The 26,430-nt window shown below is 33.2% G+C and overlaps 1 protein-coding gene across 1 annotated transcript in view; it reads right to left on the bottom strand.

Annotated features, from left to right (window-relative positions):
• LOC114333243 (plexin-A4) overlaps positions 1 to 23,083 on the bottom strand; it is a 933,823-nt gene extending 910,740 nt beyond the window's left edge. The window contains exon 1 of the mRNA XM_050663388.1: positions 22,675 to 23,083. The gene's annotated coding sequence lies outside the window, so the exon portion shown is untranslated. The remainder of the gene's footprint in view (positions 1 to 22,674) is intronic.
• Between the last annotated feature and the right edge of the window lie 3,347 nt (positions 23,084 to 26,430).

Here is a 26,430-nt window from a genome sequence, read left to right as displayed (position 1 = left end):
GTGACTTTCGCGGCGCTTTGATTCGTAATCGAAGCCTAGACTCACTCGTCCAATTCCACATTATTTGTCATGTGGAAAAATAGGGTAACTGAACGTTTTACTGTTTGACAGTTGTTTTGAATATAATTAAATTATGTATGTAGTTTAAATTTTGTGGAAGAAAATATTAAAATATAACAAAACAGTAAGAAAACAATATATTAGATGAAGATTGGTAGAACTTTTGTTGGTAATCAAATTAAGTATGTAAATCAAAGCATTACATACCTACTAGATAAATAAATCTACGCCAAAAAATCATAATTTAAAAATAAAAATCGGACCTAATTTGGGATTTCTCTCTAAAATCCCCATTATTGAGAAAATAAATGTACAGTAGAGCGTCGATTATCCGAACGTCGATCAACCGAACGACCGCTTATTCGAACTATCGACTCCCGCGTCCCGCACTCGAATACCGAGCAAGCGTTAGTAATTGACGCTTAAAATATCTTCAATTTTCTTCAATATTGTATCCAAAAATAATTATGTTGTTGCAAAGACTGCACTTTTTTGTTTAGTTGCTAGTTGTCATTATCAAGATATAAATAAATATGTAGGTATATAAATATGGCTTTTATTCACTTGTGGATAAATATGTATGACTATAAATATGTATCAATATATTGTAGTTCGATTATCCGAACAAATCGGTTTTCCGAACACCTATGTCCCCAAATTAGTTCGGATAATCGACGCTCTACTGTATTTCAACCTAAGCCAAATGTATAATTACAATATGATTATAATAAAAACTACTTACCAAATTAGAATGAGTTTTCCTTGTCCAAAATAGTCCAAAAGTCCAAAAATATTGGTATATGAAAACTACTTAAAAAGGCAGTATAACTATTAACTAACTTTTGTTTGTTGTTTCTTTTCACACAAATTTTAAAACGCAACAACCATAAATAATCAAACTATAGCTGTACCACAGCCGCCATATTGAATAATTTTTGACATGTCATTTGAACATCCAATCAGAACAAAGTTATAATGCGCATGCGCCGGGATCATAGGTTTTAACATATAAAAATTCACCCTCATATCGCCGGAGAGAAGTATAACTTCAAAAAAGTTTGTTTTAGGGATGGGAACCCCTATATTATGGTGTATGAGAAGAGTGCACTACACAAGAGATTTGAAGTTGGAACTAAGAGTTAGGTTGGTTAGGTGCTAAGTTTTCTCGACTTTGTTTTATGGAATAGAAGCTTGGACCATGATTGAGGCATCAATGAAAAAACTGGAATTATTCAAGCTGTGGGTGTACAGAAGAATTTTGAAAATTTCGTGGACAGATCACGTTACAAACAAAGAGATTCTGGAAAAGATTAATAAAGAAATGGAAATCTTAAATACCATTAAAACAAGAAAATTGGAATATATCGGACATATTACACGTGGAGAGAGATACAACTGACTCTACAATTGATTATGCAGGGAAAGATCCAAGGAAAATGAATTACGGCTGCGCAACCTGAGAGAATGGTACGGATGTACATCAAATGAATTTTTCTGAGCAGCCGTCTCTAAAATACGAACAGCTATGATGATTGCCGACCTTATGGTGAAAGCTGACAAGGTGATAAGGCAACGAAAAAATGTCCAAATAAAACCATCGCACGAATGAGAAGACCACAAAGAAAACACCTAAAGTAAATGTGTATTTTTTCATACTTTTTGAATTATTGGTTTTGTTTTGTAGTTTGTCTTTTATTTGAAACTTATATATTTGTACTCTGTACAAATGAGTATGTATTAAGTAAAACTGATGAATTATATAATGTATTCGTAGGTGTTGCCGGCCAGTACCAGTTCACCTTAGTCACCTAAGTCTTCTGGCCACTGTCTCTTGAGTCTTCGAACTTGTAATGGACGATTGGCAAGCGCAGAAATCAGCTCGTTGTTATGATTAATGCTTCTTTTTCTATGTTTGGTCGTATGTTGCCCAATTACGTATTTTATGAATGGTATTTTTAAGTCCTCATGTAATGTTTGGTTTGAAATATCCCAGCTGGATTTGCTATGATTCTTATGGGGAATTCTCACGACGAGGTCGAGGCGCGTGTTGAAGCGAGCTTCAAGTGGGTCCTAATTTAAACGTCGGCAGAGAGATATATATAATAGTGGAAAAGAAAGAGAACGCAGATACCCTACAAGACGGTAAAATTAGTAATATTTACTTTGTGATAAAATGTCCCGAAGAATACAGGCAACCAAAAAGTTGACCGTCCTCAGTGGTGGAGATAAAAATATTAGTTGGTTTTTTTAATTCTCACGATAAAAATTAGAACAAAACGTAGTTTGACCATAAAATTACCACGCCACTGATCGTATCCTCGGCTGACGAGACATCCACACTATCCACAGGCTAATAAATTTTAGCATTTTGTGTTATTTTAAGGGTCATAAATACCAAATTTTGACAGAAATTTCTCTATCTCTTCTTGCGTTTAATCTTTTTCACGTTGGGTTGAATCCCGTCTTCAGTTTTTATCTTTTTCTGTTACATTTTTTTATTTCACTCATAATGTCGCAACACGCTCTGTCAGTTTTCCTCTTTAGAGTTGTTGATTGTATGTCTGCAGAATTTTGGTGTTTGATGATTTCGTACATCCCCTTAGTTCAATCCCATAAAGACTTTAGTATTATTTTATATATTGCCAGTTTGTTTTCTATCGATAATTGTGATCTTTTGCAAGAATAAAATTCGTATACTTACATAATATACACTTGTCAAAGTACTCAGGAATATCTTTCAAATGAGCTACGGAAGAAGTTGATAGCATCAAAATTAAGCAAGTTACAATGAAAATAAGAGGACCCTTTCGAATTTTTAGGAAATAGTGAAAAATAAAACATACGCCATTTTCACAACAATTAAAATTTTTAGTAATCCATATGAGACTTTCTTTACTTTGGCGTAAGTATCTAATGATCTCAAACATTTTGACCGGTTTGGAATGCATATTTTTGAAAAAATATATTATTTAAAAAAATCAGAATTTTTCAAATTTTCGTAAATTACATTTTGTTTTTGATAATAACTCCAAAAATACTTGATACACGTAAAAAATGATACAGAAGAGTTTTTTTGTTAGCAAAGATTTTACTTAATTTTTATTTTTGTAGGATACAATATAACCGAGATAGAAACGTTTAAAGCCTAAATTTTACTGCAGGAACCATGTAACCGAGGCCCTTTAACCTTTTATCTCAAAAAATAAGGGATTAAAAGATTAAATTTAATACAATTTTATAGCTCTTGAAATTACCTTTCAAATGGTTTTTGTATGAACCTGATATAAAAATTAACTGAGTTATTCTATAAAAAAACATATTTTTGGAAAAAATTTTGGAGCATTTTTGATGTTATCAACTTTTTCTGCAACTCATTTGATATGTATTTCTAAGTACGTTGAGAAGTGTTTAGTAAGTATATGATATAGAGTGCATCGTTTTCCCGTTATTTAAGCTTGAATACTCAGATGTGAGTACTAGCCGAAAAAAAAATATACATTCAACTAACTCACTTTAAATTAATATTAAAACTTTTTTCAAGTAGGGAATTTATTCTATTTTTAATTAGGTTCAATTTTGGTAGTGAAAACTTTTTTGTAAAAACTTATAGTTGAGTTATTTATGAAAAACTCCTGTAGCATGCATTTTTTTCAGGAAAATTAAAATCTTTGATCTTTAATAACTCAAAAAGTATTGATTTATTTTAATAACTTTATACTCGTAGAACAAATTTTGCTTAGAATTTGTCCCTCTATCGATTTGTGGGGTTATTTGTAATAAAATAATTTTCACCCCGAGAAGGGGTGGTATCCACCCCAGGGTAAAAGCGTAAGTTGGGATCATCTCACTTTTGTTTCTTGAGATATCCTCAAACCACTCACAAATTTTCGTGAAAATCGATAGAGGTTCACCTAAATTGAAAGTAATAGTTGACTTTTACCTTCAGCGACTGCACTATACAGAAGAAACTGCAACTCAATGATCGCAATGCGCGTATTTTGCGAGCTCATAAATTATTAAACGATATGTAGTCGCAAAATAATTAATTTTATTAATTTTAAGTACAATTATCAATTATCTCTTAAGCCGGGAAGATGGGAAGGTTTTCTTGGGAACGGGTTGTAGCTCAATAATCGAAATGCGCTTGTTTTAAGAGTCTATTCTTAGAATTTATACGCTATACGAATTATATTCGCAGTACGATTTAATGTTTCTCTTAAGTTGCATCAATTAAAGTGTTGTTTGGGGGTGAAGGCGATGGGATCAAAAATCGAAACTATATCACTTCGAAAGCTCATAAATGGCTCGTAATTCTATGATGGATTTAATATCCCTATTTTTAAGTAGTGGCCCACTAAAATATTAAATTCCTGCTCAGTGTAACAAGCTCAAATTTTTTAATTTGCGAGATATGAAAACTCATAAATAACTCGTAAATCAGCGCTATTTGTTTTTTAATTTATGCAAGTAGGGGGGAGGGGCAGCTCAACAGCGGTTTTTGATTGTCAATATCTCGTTACCTAGAGACCGGATCACAAGAATTCTTGCAGATTCGTAATCGGCATCATCAAATTGAAGAAAAAATCCATAAATATAAAAGACAGCTGTCGAGGACATATATATATAAAGAAAGAAATCAAAGAGAATGTTGAATGATGAGTGAAATACAATTCGCAAGTTTACAAAATTGTGTTCGTTATAAAAGTTTATGATCCAATTAATAAATTTCTCCGAAAAGTCCGGGTAAACATTTTCATATTTTAAAATCACGACTTTCATGTATTTGCTTTTATTTGCTTATGGTAATAATTGGAAATGGCATTCTTCCAGATGAATTTAATTAATCGCTGACGTCATTATCAATCCTAATCTCACTTTCTCATTGTTACCTACCTACTGGTGAAACAGTCGAGATAAAAATGATACATGACACATTACCAAAAATAATAAACCGCTGGACAAAAACACTCGAACACCTTAGTCTTTCTAAATTTGATGCTGATAATTAAAATTATACAGGATGGAATTCACTTATGGAATAAAATTATTTCTGTACTTTTTTTAAAAAACTATACAAAACGCTGAGACCAGTCGATTTTTATATTTGTAAATATGCGCTTGTTAAACATAAATTTAAATGTACCGGGTGTCCCAATAAGAATGGCTATCGGCCATATCTCAGGAACCGTTTATAGTACAGCTTTGAGAAAAAAAATTTATAACAAAAATTGCCTCGGGAAAAGCCTCGAAATGATTTTCATAATTGTAGGTCCACCGCTAGAGGGCGTAATTGAATATCAAAAATTAAAAAATCAAAATGTTACAAAATTTACCTAATGAAAGGGCACTGGAAATCCAATCATCGTACTCTTCATAAAATTCTGCGCATATTTGATTTCACAAGTTTAAGTCTACGTTTGCAAATAAGAGGTGGGGGTGAGCGGTAACCTTCTTATGAAAAAATGGCTGTAAGTCCGGTTCTGCTAAATCGAATTTTGCATACTTGGTCTAGTTGAAAACAGCTCTTTTTCGTCAACGTAAGTCTCTTATTTTCGAAATAGCCTAATAAGTAATATGCAAGCTAGGAGGCATTATTTAATTATTTTCAGAAATCTAGTTTTCTTTGGAAAATATTAAACACAAGTATGCATTTTTAATCCTGTATTACAAAATTAGACCAAATTAGCAACATAATACCGAAAACCGCATGTCGATACCTTTTTCTATCTCGAGATATCTTAAGAAATGTGTAAATTTTACTGTCACCGGCAAACGAGGTTAAGGAAAAGTAGTGTGCTATGGAAAAAACAAATAAACATTTTCCACATGTAAACGTATATAATTAATTAAAACAACAATAACACAAACAACACTATAAAATATAACAAAAAAATAAAAGCCACTACTTATGTACTTAGTCTTAGTGACTGCCTAAATGTTCAAATTGTTGCCCATCATTTTCGATGCAAGCGTTTACTCTTTCAAGAGTAGATTTAATAGCAACATATTTAACTGTTTTAGAGTTTTATTTATGGGGACGGATTAAAGACCTTGTTATTGCCGCTAGGACCACTACGCGAGAAAACATTATCTAGAATCTAGAGAATACGAAACGCCATTCAAAGCATTGCGAAAGCAGAAATCGAGACTGCTGTTCAATCTACTCTTGAAAGATTAAATGCTTGCATCGAAAATGATGGGCAACAATTTGAACATTTAGGTCGTCACTAAGTAAGTAGTTGCTTTTATTTCTTTGTTATATTTTATTGTGTTGTTTGTCTTATTTTTGTTTTAATTAATTATATACGTTTACATCTGGAAAATATTTCTTTGTATTTTCCATAGCACACTACTTTTCCTTAACTTCGTTTATAGGTGACATTAACAGTTGTTTAAAATGTACACGTTTCTTAAGATATCTCGAGATAGAAAAAAGGTATCGACATGTGGTTTTCGGTATTATGTTGCTAATTTGGTCTAATTTTGTAATACAGGATTAAAAATGCATACTTGTATTTAATATTCTCCAAAGAAAACTAGATTTCCTAAAATAATTAAATAACGCCTACTAGTTGGCATATTACTTATTAGGCTATTTCGAAAATAAGACTCTTACATTGACGAAAAAGAGCTGTTTTTAACAAGACCAAGTATGCAAAATTCGATTTAGCAGAACCGGACAGAGCCATTTTTTCATAAGAAGGTTCCCGCTCACCCCCACCTCTTATTTACAAAATCCTCTTGTTACGTACTTACTTAATCCTCTTTTTTAGTTTTACTTTTAATTATCCTTAATTTCTGTCCATGTTTTATTTATGTTTTAATTCTTTCTCTGTACTTCTCGTCCAGGTTTCTGATGGTCTTCTACTTCTTCTGTTTCCTGTCGGCTTATATTCAAGGACTTCCTTTGCTATGTCTTTTTCTTTTCTTAGTGTATGACCGATCCACTTCCACTTCCTTCGTTTAATTGCCAAACTAACTGGTTCTTTTTTCATCCTTCTCCACAATTCCTCATTGGATATTATATTTGGCCAATATATTCCTTCTATTTGGCATTTGTTAATAAATACCTGAACCTTATTCAAGTTACTTTTGGATGGTTTCCAGGTTTCAGTTCAATATAGTAAGACCCTTTTTACATTTGTGTTGAAGATCATCATTTTTTTGGATAGTTCTCTAGATTTCCATAAGATATTGGTTAACGAGTGGTATGCTATTCGGGCTTTATTAATTCTGTTTTCCACATCTTCATCCATTTTTCATTCATTATCAACTATACTTCCTAGGTAGTTGATTTTTTTACATTTCCAATTTCTTCTTCATTTATGTATATTCGCATCTTTCTAGGTGTATTAATTTTCATTATTTTTGTTTTCTGGATATTGATGTTCCTACCTATTTTTTGTGTTTCTTTTACTATTCTTTCGGTTTTTCCCTGCATGTGTTGCCTCTTTTCTGAGAGCAAGCAGATGTCATCTGCAAACTCCAAATCTTCAAGTTGATTGAATTCCATCGTATTCCTGTTTTGGTTTTGATTGCATTGGTCATGATCCAGTCTATTAGTAGAATGATAAATAGTGTCGGTGATAGGACACAGCCCTGTCGAACTCCAGTGTGTTTTTGTATGTTGCGTGTTAGTTTTCCATTATGTTGTATTTGTGCCGGTTTATTTCCATAAAATATACATCTAGGTATTATTAATATTATTTATAATTTAAACATATTAAAGTCAGAATTTGGTATTAGTTTTTTTTAATTTTTTTTGGAATTAAATTAAATATAAGACCAAATACTTACGATATCGGGATAGTATCACGAGGTTTTTTCCTGGTTTTCCCTCGTGATTTACTATGGAATCTCCAAGGCGAGAATTTTACTGTCATCGTTGCATTTGGTTGTCTTTTTAAAGACAGATCACATGCTATGATATTTTTTTGTGACGAATATTCTTGAGTTGGGATGATTTCATGCAATCGAATGAACTATCTTTTAGTAAAGTCGTCCCAGGAACGCAACTCATAAATATTGGCGATATCATTTTAAAGTCTTCTACTTTAAAATGTATAATATACGTCTGAATTGCCAATATAAATGAGTCAGATTAAATAAATTATTAGAACAATTTTTTTACTTAGCAACAACATGTTTGTTTTATTTTAGTAGTATTTTGTATTTTGACAACGAAACCCGATTTGGGCTTCGAAACGTTAATAAAATCATTTTTTGGTAAAATTGTGGCTTATTTCCCATTAAAAATATGTAGTTGATTATAAAAATGCCACAAGGAAATAGCTTCTTCTTCTTCTTCTTCTTCTTCAAGTGCCATCTTCGTTCCGAAGGTTGACGATCATCAGGGCTATACGTATTTTCGAAACTGCTGACCGAAACAATTCGTTGTTGCTACAGCTATACCATTCCCGTAGATTCTTTAGCCAGGAGTTTCGTCTTCTTCCTATGGATCTTTTTCCTGCTATCTTCCCCTGCATAATTATTCGAAGGAGTTCATATCTTTCGCCTCTTGTAATGTGTCCCAAGTATTGCAGTTTTCGTTTTTTGATCGTAAATATGACTTCCTTTTCTTTATTCATTCTTCTCAAGACCTCGACGTTTGTGACTCTCTCCGTCCATGATATTCTCAAGATTCTGCGATACATCCACAGTTCAAATGCCTCCAATTTTTTGATATCAATCTTTTTCAGCGTCCATGACTCCATTCCGTAGAACAGCACAGAAAGTACGTAACATCTCATCAGGCGAAGTTTCATTTCGAGGCTCAAATCTCTTCCACAGAACACTCTCTTCATTTTAGTGAATATGGATCTGGCTTTTTCTATTCTTATTTTGATTTCTGCTGAGCTATCGTTGTCTTCATTTACAAAAGTGCCTAAATATTTGTATTTGCTAACTCGATCGATAATTTCATTGAGTAAATATAAATTTTGGACATTTCGTGTTGATTTCGATATTACCATAAATTTAGTTTTCTTTATGTTCAAAGATAGTCCATATTCTTCGCTGCAGTCTGCTATCTTATTCACCAATGTCTGTAGCTCTTCAAGTGTTTCTGCGATCAGAACGATGTCGTCGGCAAATCTCAGATTGTTTAATATAACACCATTTATTTTAATACCTATGGATTGCTCAGAGAGTGTTCTATTCATTACTTCTTCGGAATAGAGATTAAACAGGGTTGGTGACAGTATACACCCTTGTCTCACACCTCGCTTTATTTCAATTTCTTCAGTGGTATTATTCTCTACTCTCACTATTGCTTTCTGATTGTATTACATATTTGCTATTAGTCGGATGTTTATCTAAATTCTTTTCTGCCAGGAGTCTGATTAGATGATCATGCCGCACTTTATCAAAGGCCTTGTTATAATCTATGAAACACATGAATACATCTTGATTTATGTCAAGACATCTTTGAGACATAAAGTTCAGTGCAAACGACGCCTCTCTTGTTCCGAGTCTATTTCGGAATCCAAACTGGGTATCATTGATGTCCATTTCCAGTTTTCTGTGTACTCTAGTGTGTATAATTTTCAGGAATATTTTCAGTACATGGCTCATCAAACTGATTGTACGGTAATCACTACATTGTTTGGCATTCATCTTTTTTGGTATATTAACAAAGGTGGATAAAAGCCATTCTTGTGGTATTTTTCCTGATGTATAAATGCTATAGAAATTGCTTCAGAACAATATTAATAACTGGGTAAGAATGTAAGAAACAGAAGAGTAGAATGAAATGACCACAAAGTCGAATGACAACAAATAGAGTAGTAAGGATGGCGAGAAACGGTTCCCCAATAGGAAGACGATCAGTGGTAAGACCACGAAAACAATGGAACGACAACTTATTGGAGGCACACTGAAAAAACACACAGACATGTCTATACAAAAAGAAGAAGAAAATAATAATTCTTCTGTTTATGCGTTTTAGTCACTTTGTAAAAATTTTCATTATTGTGTGCATACCCTTCTGAAAAAGGTTGGCAGAGGTATGGCAAAAACAGTGATGGCAAAAAAATCTTAACAAAGTGAATAAAACGCATAAACAGAAAAATTATTAGTATTTTAATTTTACAAATTAATACATACTTTGTCATATAAATTTACCATTTTAGTTGGGAGTTAGCCACAGAATTGGCTTATTCTATTATAATAGATAAGCACAGGTAAACCGCATCCTAGTGGTAGATCGCATTCCGATTCCGTCTGGGAAGGCACTAATTTGCATATTATGGCGCATCTAAAAATGGTCTAAGGCCTCTATTAGACTAGGTAACTGGTGAAGCAACTGGTGGCGCAACTAGTGGGCCCACCAAATTAAAGCACAAAAAAATACGGGCAAACTAAAGTAAAAAATGCATAGTATTTTTCAGCTAACAAGACCGCTTTGCAATTAAATGCTGATAAGTTTATTACTAGCGGAGCAGATAAGCGGCGATATATTTTACACTACCTTTATGAATAACATTTGCTGGTCTGTTGTTTCAATCAGCAAGTTATCGTTTATTGGTTTTAATATTTTATTGCAATAGTACGAGTACGGAATATTTATTTAAACAGTGAATTTATTACATGTTATCTTTTTTATTTCTTCTGACGTATCGTACAATGTAGGTTTACCCAATAATCAAAATTATGCCTTTACAAGAACATATTAGTTGAAAAATAAGGAGTATATATGTGTCATAATAAATGTAATCTACTTTATTCACACTTTAAAAATTTGTTTAGTATGTATGTATTTCTTAAAGGCACACAATCATTGAAAAATGATTCATGCTATTTAAAAATATTTTTCTGTTAACGACACTGTTATCGACAAAGTAGATCAAATTTAAACTTATCATCATATTACACTTCTGTGTTGTTTAATAATTTAGCAAAATACATAATCAGCAAAAATCTTATTTGAAACATGCGAACGGTTTTTGCAATAACAATCAATGCAGTGTTTATGCCTGTTATTATAGCACTGGCTGTTAAATAATTTGTGTTCGATTGTTTCTTAACCCTCGTCCTTTTTAGGGTGTAGTAGTTGTATGGTTGTATATAAGTACATACCTATTTTTTATAGTAGTTAGTGTAGTGAAGCGGTACTTTAAAGTAAAATGAATAATTTGGAGAAACGTAGAGTGTTGTCTCCAGAAGAACCTCGTTTAGTTCTGAAAGTCGAAAGTTATTTCAATTTGGAAAAAAATAATATGAGTCCATGGCATCTGTTATGGCTGTTCAGAAACGCACATGCGATGCTTGCGTTATCTCAGAGAGGACATTCCGAAGAATTAATAACATGAGTGAGGATGAAATAAATAAAGTAAGCAAGAGAAATCGTCGACATCCAAAAACTTTAGATTTGCACCAGTCAATTAAACTTGAAATTAAAAATATTATATACAATATGTATAAAGCCAAAGAACATGTAACAATTAGTGCTGTGTTACAAAAAATTACAAAAAAAAAGACAAGGAACTGTGTGATATTAGTTTAACAAGTTTGTGGAGAGTGCTGAAACATTTAGGTTTTCGATATAAAAAGACAAATAATACACAAGTATTGTGTGAACTCTCTAATGTTGTTTCAAAACGGTGGTATTTTTTAAGAAAATATATGAACAATAAAACGTCTGATAGTCCGAGGCAAGTTGTATTTTTAGACGAAACTTGGATTTTCGCTAAAGGAAATATGTCAAAATCATCCTGGCAAGATGGCACCACGAAATGTTATTCTTCTAATCGTTCCGGTAATGGTAAACGCTACATTATACTTCATGCTGGAAATGATGAGGGTTTTATTCCGGACGCTAGTTTAATTTTTTCGTCCACAAAGAATACAGGTGATTACCATGGAAATATGAATGCAAATATTTTTGAAGAATGGTTTGAAGAAAATTTGTTGAAAAAATTGGAGCGACCATCCATAATAGTGTTGGATAATGCATCCTACCACTCCAGAGAAGAAGAGAGATTTCCTTCAAGCAGCTGGACAAAAGAAGAAATACAGTTGTGGTTGACAGAAAAGAAAATGTATCACTGATAAAAGGTTTAAAATGGTAGTTTTTGGACTTCGGTTCGATCATTTGTTGCTTCGGAAATTGCAAAATAAGACTAAAAGTTTGAAAATGAAAAATTTGCTATAACTTTTGCGAAAATGAACATAAGGTTTTGATATTGCACGAAAAGTTAAGTCAAACAGTATATATAATGCACAAAAAATTTCAAGACGATTCGTCAATTAATTTAAATTTTATTCAATTTGTTTATCCCACAAAGTTTTTTTTGCAATGTTACTGCTCAGAAAATAATATTGATACAACAATTCTCCGGAAACCACATGAAAGAAAAATACTTATGTTTTCAACGTATTTAAAAAAAATCAGTAAAAAGTCATCTTTACCATTCCGAAAATATTTTACTAAATTAGAGTCATTTTTGGCTTATAAATAATTTGAATTAAGTACTTTGTTAATATTGACTGTAGACTAAATCTACTTTGGTATTTGAAAAGCTGGTATTTTAACACGAATTTTCAAAACAAAACTTAATTACAGTCAAAATTAGACACTTTTTTTAATTAACTCACAGCTACAGCTCTTTATAACGATTCCCTGTATAACGATAATTCCTCTATAACGATCAAAATACTAAACATTGTTTGGTTCGTCATAAGGACAATGTATTAATTCTTTCTCTATACCGATATCGTTCTCTCGTTATAACGATAACTTCTCAATAGTCGATGACCTCACTTTTCAAGAAACAACTGATAACCATTTGCGTTTGGCAATAACTAAGATAACTAAACCGTGAGAATTTTATCAATTAAAGATAACACTTAGGTAATTGAAACACAGGGAATAACTGACAAAGCTCTTGTGTAGGTGTAACTTGATAAAAAGTGATTAGTGAGTGATTCATTTTGTGGCTCCAATTTAGCAAAAATTTGGTGGTTCAAATTTCAATCCGATATGCAAAAAGTTGAGTAACACGCTTTTATCGTTCGGGCGGTGTGCCTTAACTGTTTTCACACAGATGTTGTCCTCTATTGACGACTTCTAAGTTTCAGTTTCGGTTATATTATCTCAGTCTGTGAACAGTCAAGATGTTTTCGAAAAAGCGTAGAGTACTCTCGGTTGAAGAAAAGTTATCGATAACTCGGGCAATAGAGAAAATTAACACAAGTTATTTAGTACAGTATGATTACTATTACAATAACGATTTTTTTCTCTCTCTCTGTATAACGATCTCTCATAACGATGAAAATTCCCGGTCCCTTGCATATCGTTATAGAGAGAGAGAGGACTGTACTTCTATAATATACAGTGCTCTTCAGATAAAACTATCCACCTTAATTAAATAACTTTTGAACCACAGATTTTTAGAAAAAATGCAAAAACACGTCAAATAATACTTTAAGGGGGACACATTATGGCATATTTAAGCTTGCCGGGAAAGGCACCCTCTCACCCCCCATATCATCCCTTAATTTTCTTTAAATTACTACCCCATTTTTTATTTTATATTTGGATTGTCCTCTTTGTACTGATTTCAAAAATGTATAGCACTTGATGCTTAAAGCTTAAAGTGATTAGATTATGAGAAAAATAAATACAAAAGCAACAAAACTGGATTGAAAAAATAATTTCTTTAACAATTTTATTACATACAAACATTTAGAATGAACATTTCACTACCAAAACATTATTTAAAATGACTTGAAAGCTTGAATAATTATTGTTAAAATTTTTGGTAGTGAAATGCTCACTCTTCACTCTAAATGTTATAAAATTGTTAAAAAAATAATTTTTATTCAATCCAATTTTGTTGCTTTTGTATTTATTTTTCTCATAAATTAATCACTTTAAGCATCAAGTGTTATACATTTTTGAAATCAATACAAAGAGGAGAATACAAATATGAAATAAAAAAAGGGGTAGTAATTTAAAAAAAAAATAAGGGATGATACGGGGGTTGAGAGGATGCCTTTCCCGGCAAGCTTAAATATGGCATAATGTCTTCCCCTTCAATTATTATTTGAGGTATTTTTGCGTTTTTTTTTTTAAATCAGTGGTTTAAAAGTTATTTAAGGTGGATAGTTTTAGCTGAATAGCACTGTATATAAAATTCTTCTGCCACAATGTTAGTTACCATTCTGCCAAAACGGAAGATTTAGCAACAATGTAATTACCACTATAATATCGCTCGAATTAGAACACCTTTACCCACCAAAATTTATAAAAATCGTTCTAGCGGTTTTCGAGAAATTACCGTGTTTCCATACTTTCTCGCAACCCTGTACAAAAGGAATATTGATTCTAAAATGGGTAACAATTTTGATCATTTTAAACTCAAATGACAAAAGATATATTTGTTTGCATGTATATATGATATTCAAATAAGTACTGAAATATAGATCTAATAAAAGAATGTGAATAATGTATTGAATTGCTTATACGGAATATTATAACTTTACAATAAAGGTAAAATCATTTATTCTATGCCACAGTAGAAATAGACACGATCATTAGTATGACAATGGATTTGTAAGGTATAAACTCTGAGTGAACAAAAAATATCAGTAAAATAAGTAATGGCCACTAATAAGGGCAAAAAATATTAATTTATTTTATCTTTTTACACATTATTTTATTTTTTAACATTATTTTTTTAACGAGTGCAACATTCCTAATTGAGGACCCTAGAAGCAAAAGGGAATAAGTGACATTTTTGTAAATATTGGCATAACTGCATCGCTGAACTGGAAATCTTTCATTCCATTTGGAGGTAAAGAGATCTAAGTGATAAGTCTAATAGGTGCTGCTTTATAGTGGCAAGTTACTTAGTCTCCAAGCCAACTATGAGTAGAGCTTGGAATAGAAGAGATACAAGTGTACTTGTACCCCTGTTCCACTGTGTCAGACTGTTAGTTGAGTTAATTATAATTTTGGACGGGTAGTGGTATAGCTCCTCTAAAGCAATATTAAATTCTTGTTAAAGTAATACTTTATTGTAAACTGCAGTGTTGTACGTTATTATAAACTACAGTGTTTTTAAGAAGAATTCGTTTTGTTTCTTTGTAAAAACTGAAGGTAAGTTAAGAAATACTATTTGCTCCAACTATTTAAATAGTTGGCAATAAGCCAAGTAGGTACAAACTTTATTGTGATTTCTTTAAGGAGAAAAACAGGAAGAAACTGTGACAACCTGTTTGTACCTCAAAATTGGATAGAGCTGGTAACTTCTACAAGTAGAAAGTTCTGAACAGTACAGATGGAAAATGACGATTTTTTGACTTTCAAACACTTGCGCTATACTTCAAGAAGACCGTAAGTGGACTACATAGTATGCAATTGTTACATTTTCAACAGGATAAACCTTTAACCCTATTTTACAGGAAAAGAGATGGAGGTAGCATAGAAGAGTTTAGTGAACTATCTCTGAAACCCACTCGAGCTGGCAAAAACTCTGCCTTTCTGCCAGATCTCTTGCCCGTACCCCGTACAGATTGACAAAAGGTCTTTCATTAAGCAAGCTAAATATTCAAATCTTCAACAGTTACTCAACTACGTACCTCCAATTTACCATGAGTTTTTCATAAATCTGCGACATGATGGTCGATAAAATAGAGACCTAGCAAACTTTGAAGAAGCAAAAGTCGAAAATGGCGATTTGGATCACCATTACGACACGGATGTCGATGAATTAGAAGTCAATTATGTATTAATGTTATGGTGAAGAATAAATTTGTACAAAAACGTTATGACCTTTTTACATTTTTTACCTTTATGTTGCATTTCTTAGAAGTAAAAGGGTACAAGTAAAAATAGCTCTAAAATGGGTAAAGTCAATAAAATTACGATATTTTGTTAAAAATTGTAATAATAATAATGCGTACAGTTACTAAACCGGAGAAGAAAAACTAACATTAAAAAATCATGGCAATTACAGTGAAGGCTCAACTTTAAACGGCGTTTACTCAAAATTTACTTTTTGTCACCTATACCCCTTTACATCTGGGGTCCTCAATTGTACTAGACATATTTTTTTTGTTTTGTTTTTTGGCCTTGATTTGGAACCTTTAGCCACGTAACTACATATAAATATTAGTATGTCATTAGTTAATTCTATCAATTTTGGATGCCAAACTAGCCGCTGATCTATGCTGGCAATCAGTATGTTAAAGAAAAGTAAGAAAACGAATCTCCATATAGAAGTATGTAAAACTACAAAAATGTTTATCAACGCCATTTGACAAGTTAAGTATATCAGACCAACCCTCCGCATATGCCATATAAACATAGAGGGAATTAGTAGATCAAAATCTGAATTTCTTTCAAAACTATGTACTAATCGAAAATAATGTTGATGTCATAGCCATTCAAGAAACTCACATACTATCAGGACCCAAGCTTAAAAAATTCCGGGATATAGCATGATTGGGACTATACTATATTATTAGCTGAATTGGCAATACCACACAAGCTAATTAGACTCACTAAAGCTGCAATGGATAAAACTCAGGCGTGTGTACGAATAGAAAAGCACTGGACAGACTTTTTCAAAATCTGGCACGGGCTGAAGCAGGGAGCTGGCACTGGAGTATGCGGTTTGGCAAATGCAAACTGGTCGAGGAAACCTACTGACCAACAGAACGGTTCAACTACCCACTTGTGCTGAAGATATTAATATTATGAGTAGAACATCAACAGGAGCACAGGAAACATATGCAGAGTTAAAAACGCAAACGAAAAGGCTAGGTCTGGAAATTAACACAGAAAAAACAATAATAATGATACAGACGAGAAGAAATAACCCGTGTTGAGCTGCCCCCCCCCCACTTGCAAAAATTAAAAAACAAATAGCCCTGATTTATGAGCTATTTATGAACTCTCATATTCCGCAAATTAAAAATTTTGAGCTCGTTCCACTGAGCAGGAGTCAGAGCCCCCCACCCCCACTACTTAAAAATAGGAATATTTAATCGATTTTAGCGACAGAATTACGAGCTATTTATGAGCTCTTGAAATGATATAGTTTCGATTTTTGAGCTCATCCCCTTCACCCCCAAACAACCCTTTAATTGAGAGGCCTTTAATAACTTACGAGAAAAATGCTGAGAAAACTTAAAATATATCGTATTGCGGATATAATTCCTATAGCTTATATATTCTAAGAATAAACTATTAAATTATTATTATTATTATTATAAATCACGTGCATTTCGATTATTGAGCTACAACCCCTTCGCAAGAAAGCCCGGCTTAAAAGAGAGTTGTACTTAAAATGCAATAAATTAATTATTTGGCGACTACATATCATTTAATAATTTATGAGCTCCCAAATTACGCGCATTTAGATCAGTAAATTGCAATTTATTTTGTATAGTGCAGTCACTAGAGGTAAAAATCAACGATTACCTTCGATTTCAGTGAACCTTAATCGATTTTCACGAAAATTGATCAGTGATTAGGGGATACCTCAAGAAACAAAGGTGACATGGTACCACCTTGCGCCTTTACCCTGAGGGTGGATACCGCCCCTTCTCGGGGGAGAAAATTATTTTATGAAAAATAACTGCACAAATCAATAAAAGGACAAATTATAAGCAACATTTATTATATAAAGTTATTAAAATAAGTCAATACTTTTTAAGCTATTAAAGATCAAAGATTTTAATTATTCGTGAAAACAATGCATGTTTTGAAGCGGTTTTTCGTAAATCACTGAAAAACTGTAAGTTTTTACAAAAAAGTTAATAGTAGTTTAATTCGTATAGCGTATATTCTAAGAATAAACTCTTAAATCACCCGCATTTCGACTATTGAGCTACAACCCCTTCGCAAGAAAACCATCCCATATTCCCGGCTTAAGAGAGAGTTGTATAATGTTGAGAGTTGTAGAGAGTTGTTAATGTGTTGTATATTTAATTGCGTTCTTTAGTTGTATGAAAGCAATGTTGACAAATCTGAACCTGGGAGGTAAACTACACTATGTCGACATGGTGTTATTTTGAACAAGTTCCTTTAATCTATTTATTTTATTAGTTGAATTACACAAATTGCTTCATTAAAATATAGTCATACTGTCTTTCAACCAATTATGGGATATATCAGATTTTTATTAACATCCTAAGTGCTCTAAACTTTGTTGAAAACACAGGCTTAACACAGTTGCTCAAAATGACTTAGTGTAGTTTACCTCCAAGGTCCAGAAATGAACATCAAATTGTTTTCGTTTTTCGATAAAAATTTACTTTTTATTGACGAAATACTGTCAGCCATTTAGGTTAACAGAGGTTTTACTGTATATACTGTCAATTATTTTAAATGGTATAATGTGACCTATCTCAAAAAAGGTTTCTTATCAGAACTATCAAGTTTTATGATAAACAAGGAAAACAATGCCATACAATATCAAGTATAAACAATAACAATAAAGTTCAAATTCCATGAATGAACTATTAACCTTTAACTACCCGCGCATCAAGTTATAGCATAACTACACGCGTGGCGTACTTTATATGCCACAAGAAAATACACTTAAAACAGCGGATTTGTTTATTTTTTTTTTGAAAAATACACTTTAGTTGTTTGTTATAAACCTTATTCGGCATTATTGAATACTTTGAGTTAATTCTCAGTAAGCCAATTGGGATTTATAACTGAAATCATGGAATAACTGGATTCCATGATAAATAAAACTACTAATAAAAATTTTTTTGAAATGTGATTTTTTACGGAAGAAGAAGTATTGTTTATAAAGAAAAATATATTTTGTGCCATAATGACTAAAAAACAATTGAAATATGTACTTATATTACTACTTATATTAATATAATGGTGGTGTATATTGTCCACCACCGGAAACAACAAATAATAAACTGTAAATTACGATCTTCCCAGAATGCCGATTATAACGAAACTAAAACCAAATTGTAAAGCACATTCCAGTGATAGGTTAGAGAGATAAACAAGGTCAAAAATTAAATTTTTTAATATATTTACAGTATAATTCTTATATTTGGCGTACAAAGTACGCCAGAGCGTGTAGTTAAAGGTTAAATTTAACATTTATATAGCATGTTGCAGATAAAACATTTCTCATCGCTGTTATAGGGTGAAATTGAGAGGTACTAAGTATGTCTGATGAATATCTGACTTTATCCAGTATGTCACAGCGTTCCCACCTGGAACCTTTACTCTTCATCTTATTTATAAATAATGTAATACAATGTATCTATTAAAGACTGTGAAATACTAATTTATGCTGATAATATTAAATTATTTCGAATAATTGAGAAGCCATCTGACTGTGTTTTATTGCAGGATGTACAGTGGAACCTCGATAAGTCGGCCCCCGATAACCCGGAAGTCCGGCTAACCCGGACCGATTTTCATCAGACAAACATTTCAACAATAAAAATGTATGTATTATGTTAAAACATTTTATCTGTAGCCGCTTCTGGAATGTCTTAAAAATATCGAGTTTCATTGATAAAACTTGGCTTTGACGATAATATAATGTAAAAATGACTCATGGCACACGGCGGCAGAACGTTCATTATCCATTATCGGGCTATCGCAAACAACAGGCACCTTTTATTCCTTTATTTATTTTCAACTGTCTTTTAAAAAATTATTTTTAGAACAATGGTCTTTTAAACTTTAAACAATGAAAGAGCCACTGTTCTTAAATAACATAACATCGCATGGCAGACGAAATTGACACAACCGAAACTGACTGAGTTTTTTTACCTAGAAATGAACAATACTCTATCTATACTGTCTATACTACAACTATAATAGGTAAGTTAGATGCTCGGTTAGATGTGTAATATGCATATATATTTCATGTTGTTTTAATTATAACGGACTTTATCTATAAGTATACCGTATTTTATTAATTTTTACAATGCTCTCCGGCTAACCCGGATTTTCGATAACCCGGATCGGCCGCGGTCCCGATTAATCCGAGTTATCGAGGTTCCACTGTATTAAAATGTTTGTAGGACCATTGTTTGTAGGACCAGAACCATTGGATATCCCTCCTTTACATATAACAATAAAAGGTGAGGCGAGAATGGGATATTATAGACTGCGAGAAAACCTGAGCAACGTACCAGTTAAATCAGGACATAGTAGAATAACAAATGAAATTAATGATGCCGAATGGATGATGATTTCTGACCATATGACATCAAGATACAAGCCTGAAGTACCTTTTCAAGTGGACATTTGCCCACGAGACGAATGGGACAGGAGAATCTCTCGCCCCAGACTGCAGGGTCACACCTGGTATACGGACGAGTCTAAAACTGCAGACGGTTCGGGTGCAGGGATATTCTGTAGTGGTGGAAATTTCAACATTTCTATTCCACTGGGAGAATGTACCTCCGTATTTCTGGCAGAGATTTTTGCAATCTTGCAATGTGTGCAAGAGAAAACAACCTGAGGGCATTCAAACTGCAGTGGGTTAACATATGCACAGATAGCCAAGCAGCCATTGGGGCTCTTATAAGCCCTAAGGTGAACTCTAGGCTGGTGTGGGAATGTCGACAAGAACTTGACAGACTGACACAACATAACAGTGTTATACTGGTATGGGTTCCAGGTCATCGGGGCATATATGGCAATGAAAGAGCTGATGCACTTGCCAAGAGAGCATCAGCTACAAAATACCTGGGTCCAGAGCCGGCCGTGGGAGTGCCAAAAAGCACTGTCCGTGAACGAAAAAAAGGCCTGGATCCGAAGCCAACACAACTCACACTGGGAGAGTGTACCTGGTCAAACACATGGCAAGATGTATATCGGACGGACATGTGCTAGTAGGGCTGAGTTACTGCTGAAAACAAGCAGGAATCAGCTCAGAGTCATAACAGGTCTTCTCAATGAACATGCGCCAGTTAAGGGTCACCTGCATACAATGGGGCTGTTTCATGGAGATTTGAGCTGCAGACTCTGTAACAGAGAACCTGAAACAGTCAACCATATTTTGCATGACTGTGAAGCATTGGATTGGAGGCGGCAAACACTTTTCGGAGACATCGAAGTGACTCCAAATATATATGGCACCCACCCACTAGACCTGTACAAGCTGGTACAGGGTTCCAGAATTCTGGAATGGGTTTCATATGTACAATAAGCCAAGTGGCTGCAGTACAACCAGTTCACAACAGACGGCTTCCAGAAAAAAAAAGACCATTGTTCTTATCATAAATTAAATTTGAATCTCTCTAAAAGTAATGTACCTACTATCTTTTTGCAAAACTTTTCATAAAATTGATTTTTCTTATTAGTTACTCCGCACTCATATACAAAAAGTATCTAGTTATAAAGATCTTGGTGTTATATTTCAGTCTGATTTATCTTTTGGTGAGCATGTAGAATATATCTCTGCTAAAGCACTGAAACAGCTTGGTTTTGTTAAAAGACACTCATCTGATTTTAACAACTTGCAGACATTGAAGTTGCTGTTTAATTCTCTGGTTCGGTCACAATCTAGAGTACTGTTCTGTTGTTTGGTCACCTTTTACACTTTGGCTCATACTGAAATACTTGAGAGTTCCTCATGTACTGTTCTTTCAAGCTTTCCACTCCTTATTCTTACACAGGTATGCTTTTGTTAACTGATTACTGTTCTTTGTCTTCTAGTAGAGAGGTATTAGATTATCTTTTTCTATTTAAACTTTTAAAAAACTGAATGGATTGTCCTGACCTCCTTCAACATTTAACGATTTATGTTCCACCTAGATCTCATTCCACTTTTGCTTTACAAGCACACCGAACCAATTATGGATATGGTATTGACTTGGTCAGATTGCTTAGGAACACTAATAGCTTACTAGCGATGTGTAATATAGACATTTTCAATTATTTCTTAGATCAAGTAAGATTAGCAGTTAGGTTATAATGTCCTTAGGTATAATTGTTTGTGTAATTTGTATTTTTTGTATCTATTTATTGTAATTGGTATTTTAACTTATTGATTTTTTTATAAATGGTTGTAACCATTAATAAATAAATTTAAAATAAAACAATCTACTGATACCTTTGTTAAGGTGTGAGCAATCTATGTCGCTAAATGAAAACACCAGTTTTAAAAATTTTCTTATTAGGAAAATATTCTCTTATGTACAAACATAACAACTAATATGGATATAAAGTTCTCAGTATTAGATATACATAGGCTAGGCATACGTTGCCCAGATTATATTGCCTAAGGGTGGATTTTCTATTAATTTCCAGATTAAATGGCAAAACTGCGTATGTGGCAACACCGCGGAAAAACCTGAATGCCTTCATGCAATGCTTACACCAAAATAATGTTTATATAAATATATTTTGCACAAATATATAACTATTTTTTATCTGTTCCACCACTAATTAATACAAAAAGTACGGAAGTAGCAATAGGAATAGCCGAGAACAAAACATATGCAAAACACAACCCAAAGTTGAATTCCTAAATGTCAAGAATTTTACCTGCTTTCTCAATTTAATGACATAAACAAAACAAAAACAACACTTATAGCACAAATACTGTGGAAGACAATAAAAAAAATAGTATGATTCACTTAAAAATGAAAATTAAGGAGTTACCTTACCTTTACATTGGTCAGTTGTTTACTTTTTACATGACAGTTCAATCAGGCAACAGCAAATTATTTTCACTTTTTCACTAACTACAGATACCAGTCTATATATGCATAAGATATTTTTCTGTGGTATTGAACAGGAACTTAAAAATCTAGTCCATATCACAATAATTCAATGGTTACAAGAGCCCTAATCTGCCATTCTGTCACTGGAAGAATGTATAGGTTAGAATTCAGCCAACACATATTGCTTTGTTATTCGATGTTCTTCTATGTAGAATTCTCAAGGCTTATAGGAGGAATCTTAACATCAACACCAAATTACGGACTAATGTTGTATTTAGAGTTATTTTTAATTTAATAGGGATTATACGAATTCGATAATATAAATTCTCACACCCGCCCGGCTCCGTTCACAGACTGCTAGAATAGTGGTGAAGTAGGTATATACCCCACCCTAGTACACGCAAGCGCTTATCGTATTTGAACTTTCCGAAGGGTCTACAAGGCTTACCACACCAGTCCATATTCAGATATTCCATCCATACCTCCCACATTGGAGGAATAGGTATGAATATGAAGAACATAGAATTTAATATTATCTATCGTATTTAGTTGTTGAAAAGGGATGTATATAATATGATACAGCTGCTCATGATGCAGGTATTTGAAAGTTATCAAACTGAATAGTATTTCTGAGACATCTATCTTCTTGATAGATTTGAAGTTACATATACCTACATTAGTAACAAGCGGAGGATATAATAAAGTTTTAACAGTTATACACATTATTTCTTCATATTTCTTTGATACACATTTCTTTACACATTTCTCGAAAAATATTTATTATTTTAAACGAACCGCATTTTTTTAAATATTAAGTAGTACATTGCTGCCACCTATGAAATAAAAATAAAGTCAGTATGAATGGTTTCTGTCTTAGAGTCGTGAATTTTACTCGTCAAAGAGTAAAATTTCCTACTCTAAGGGCCAAACCAGACGCGCCACCCTGCAACGCTACTCTGTGGATCCAAGTGGCTGAAACAGGCGATTTTCTAGCGCCGGCGACTACGCTGCGAAGTGGATCGTTTGGAAGGGTGCGGCGTTTAATGTAATGAGTGAGAAATAATAGTAAGGTTGTTCAAATGATTAAAAACTTATCGGCTAATAATCTTTTAAAAAAGTGTGTTCGTCAAAGTCAGTGTTTGTAAACTCCATAGTTTTAAATATTTTATAAAATTTCTACCCTTTTGAAAAAATACCAATAAACTCCATAAATGGAATTAAAAATAACCAGACAAAAGCAGCTATATCACATCACAGAAAGAAGCACATAAAAAATGAACCAGTAACCAGTACATCAGCCGTAAAATAGTTTGATACAATTTTCAACACAAAAAACACACACACAAATAGTAAGATTCCCATTACAACTGAGTGAACGACGTCCTGTTTTTAAGGAGACCACTATTTAACATAAATAAACAAACAAGATTGTGAGTATTTGTTTTGTTCAGTTCAGTGATGGATTCAGACGAGGAAAGTCTTCTTTCTCGTCAGAATGTATAATAAAATGTAAATATAAATAGAGAAAATATTGCTTACCGGATTTATTCTTTTCGATAGGGCTACCTTCTTTAAAATTAGGAATAAATAATTCAGAGATCTCGTCCCACGCTTGTCCTTTCAATGCCCTATAACTATACCCTCGGGTTCTTGTATCCCTAATAGCCAGTCTGTTTTGGAATTCAATTAAAAATCTATCGGAATCAAAATTCATTTTACGTGCTCACCGTGTAAACTCTCGTTCAATATTTGTGGCGGCTACAAAAGTGGTCCGTCTGAATGGGTTTTGCCACTAGCAGTGAGGCTCGGCGACTGTGGCTGGCCACAGTCGCTCGTCTGGGGTGCGACGTCCACTTCACATAAGAACCCACGGTCAATCATCGGAAGCTGCTTTGTGGATCGACAGAGTAGCGCTGCAGAGTGGCCCGTCTGGTTTGGCCCTTAGGGAAAGGATATAGTGAAGACTCGCTGCTCGCCAGTCATCTCGACGCGCTGCTCACCATTCATCTCGAGGCGCATGTGGCATCTCATCAGGACTAAAGTCGATTTTACACTACATGATTTATCATGTGATTTGTCATATGATTTTTCCCATGACGAGCCGCATGACAATGCTTATGACAAAACGAGCCGTATAAACAATGCAAAATCATATGACAAATCACACAGTGTAAACATGTAAATTTCACTCCATGATCAAATCATATGACAAATCACATGATAAATCATGTAATGTAAAGTCGACTTAAGTCTATAATGTTCCCAAAACATTCAACCACTAACTTTTTTATAGATTCATATATCGTTCATTTGGAAGAAGAGGGTTATAACTATGAATTTTCACTTTTTCAGTAGAAAGGTTTTAAGGTTGTTCAGAAGCTATTTTCTTGTGGCATTTTTTAAAGTCGTCCCAGGAACGCAACTCATAAATATTGGCAATATCATTTTAAAGTCTTCTACTTTAAAATGTATTATATGTATCTGAATTGCCGATATAAATGAGTCAAATTAAATAAATTATTAGAAGAATTTTTTTACTAAGCAACAACATTTTTGTTTATGTTAGTAGTATTTTGTACTTTGACAACGGCACCCGATTTGGGCGTCGAAACGTTAATAAAAATCATTTTTTAATAATATTGTGGCTTATTTCCAGTGGCGGCTCGTGAGTAAAAATAACGGTGGGGCACTTTTATTTTGAGCGGCAAATACGAAATTATTAACAATTAAGTTAGTAAAAAAGAGTTTTACCATTTTATGCTCAAAAGAGTCAACATGAGAAGAGCCAACAAAAGACTAGAAATATTGGAAACAATATCGGAAACAATAGCAGTTCGTTTTAAATAATTTTTGAAGTTTCCAAAAAGGTTGTATTGTTTTTGGTTAAATGTTTTTGCCACATAGTGTTAACTTCTTCCATTAAGTTGATAAGTCTCCGAAATACTCCAGGATTCGTAGATGTCAAACTTTCATCGTGACCTCTTATTTCGTTATGTTCCTTTATTGATCTTCTAAAAGCCGAGTCTAACTGTGATTGAATATTTATTGACCCTAATAATTGGCAATCAACACAATAGTAGAATATGTTTGGAGCTAACGCTGTTTTTTAAATTTCCCTGAGATATGCTTTATCGTTTACACCCCGGATAGTCCAAGCTTCGCCCACTTGTGCTGAAAACAATAAACACTTAAAACAATAGAAGTGAGAAGCGATATAACCAATCTGCTAACAAATAATGTTTCTCATTGCATTTTGGATTAAAAGTTCTATTATCACTTTGTCCCGACTGAATTATGTCCAATTTTGGTCTAGAAGGTCCTAATTGTTTTGTATTTAAAAAATTTTCGAAGTCCAAAGTATTTTTGCCTTAATAAAGTGTACCTACACTATTAATATTTGTTGCCATATCGAATTATCGGATATTAACAATAATGAGTTCAGAATTAAGAATTGTACACTTAGTTAACAGACCGAAAACTAAGCTCGGGCTGTGTCCGGAGTGAAGTATGTTGATGCGATACCGATTGCTAAGGCAAATACCGTAACGTTGCCAGTTACTACCTGAATCTGAGGATATTTCTTTTTTCGCACACGGCAAGTCATCATCTACCGCCCAATATTTTTCTAACTTGACAACAGTGACCGCGGTCGCTCGAAAACGAGCCCATCATCGGGTGCGGGCATTGATTAAAAACTAC

The sequence above is a fragment of the Diabrotica virgifera genome, chromosome 10 (genome assembly GCF_917563875.1).
Source record: "Diabrotica virgifera virgifera chromosome 10, PGI_DIABVI_V3a".
NCBI classification, from domain to species: Eukaryota; Metazoa; Arthropoda; class Insecta; order Coleoptera; family Chrysomelidae; genus Diabrotica; species Diabrotica virgifera.
The sequence above is the reverse complement of the archived record's forward strand: the minus strand, read 5'-3'. Positions and strand labels throughout refer to the sequence as shown.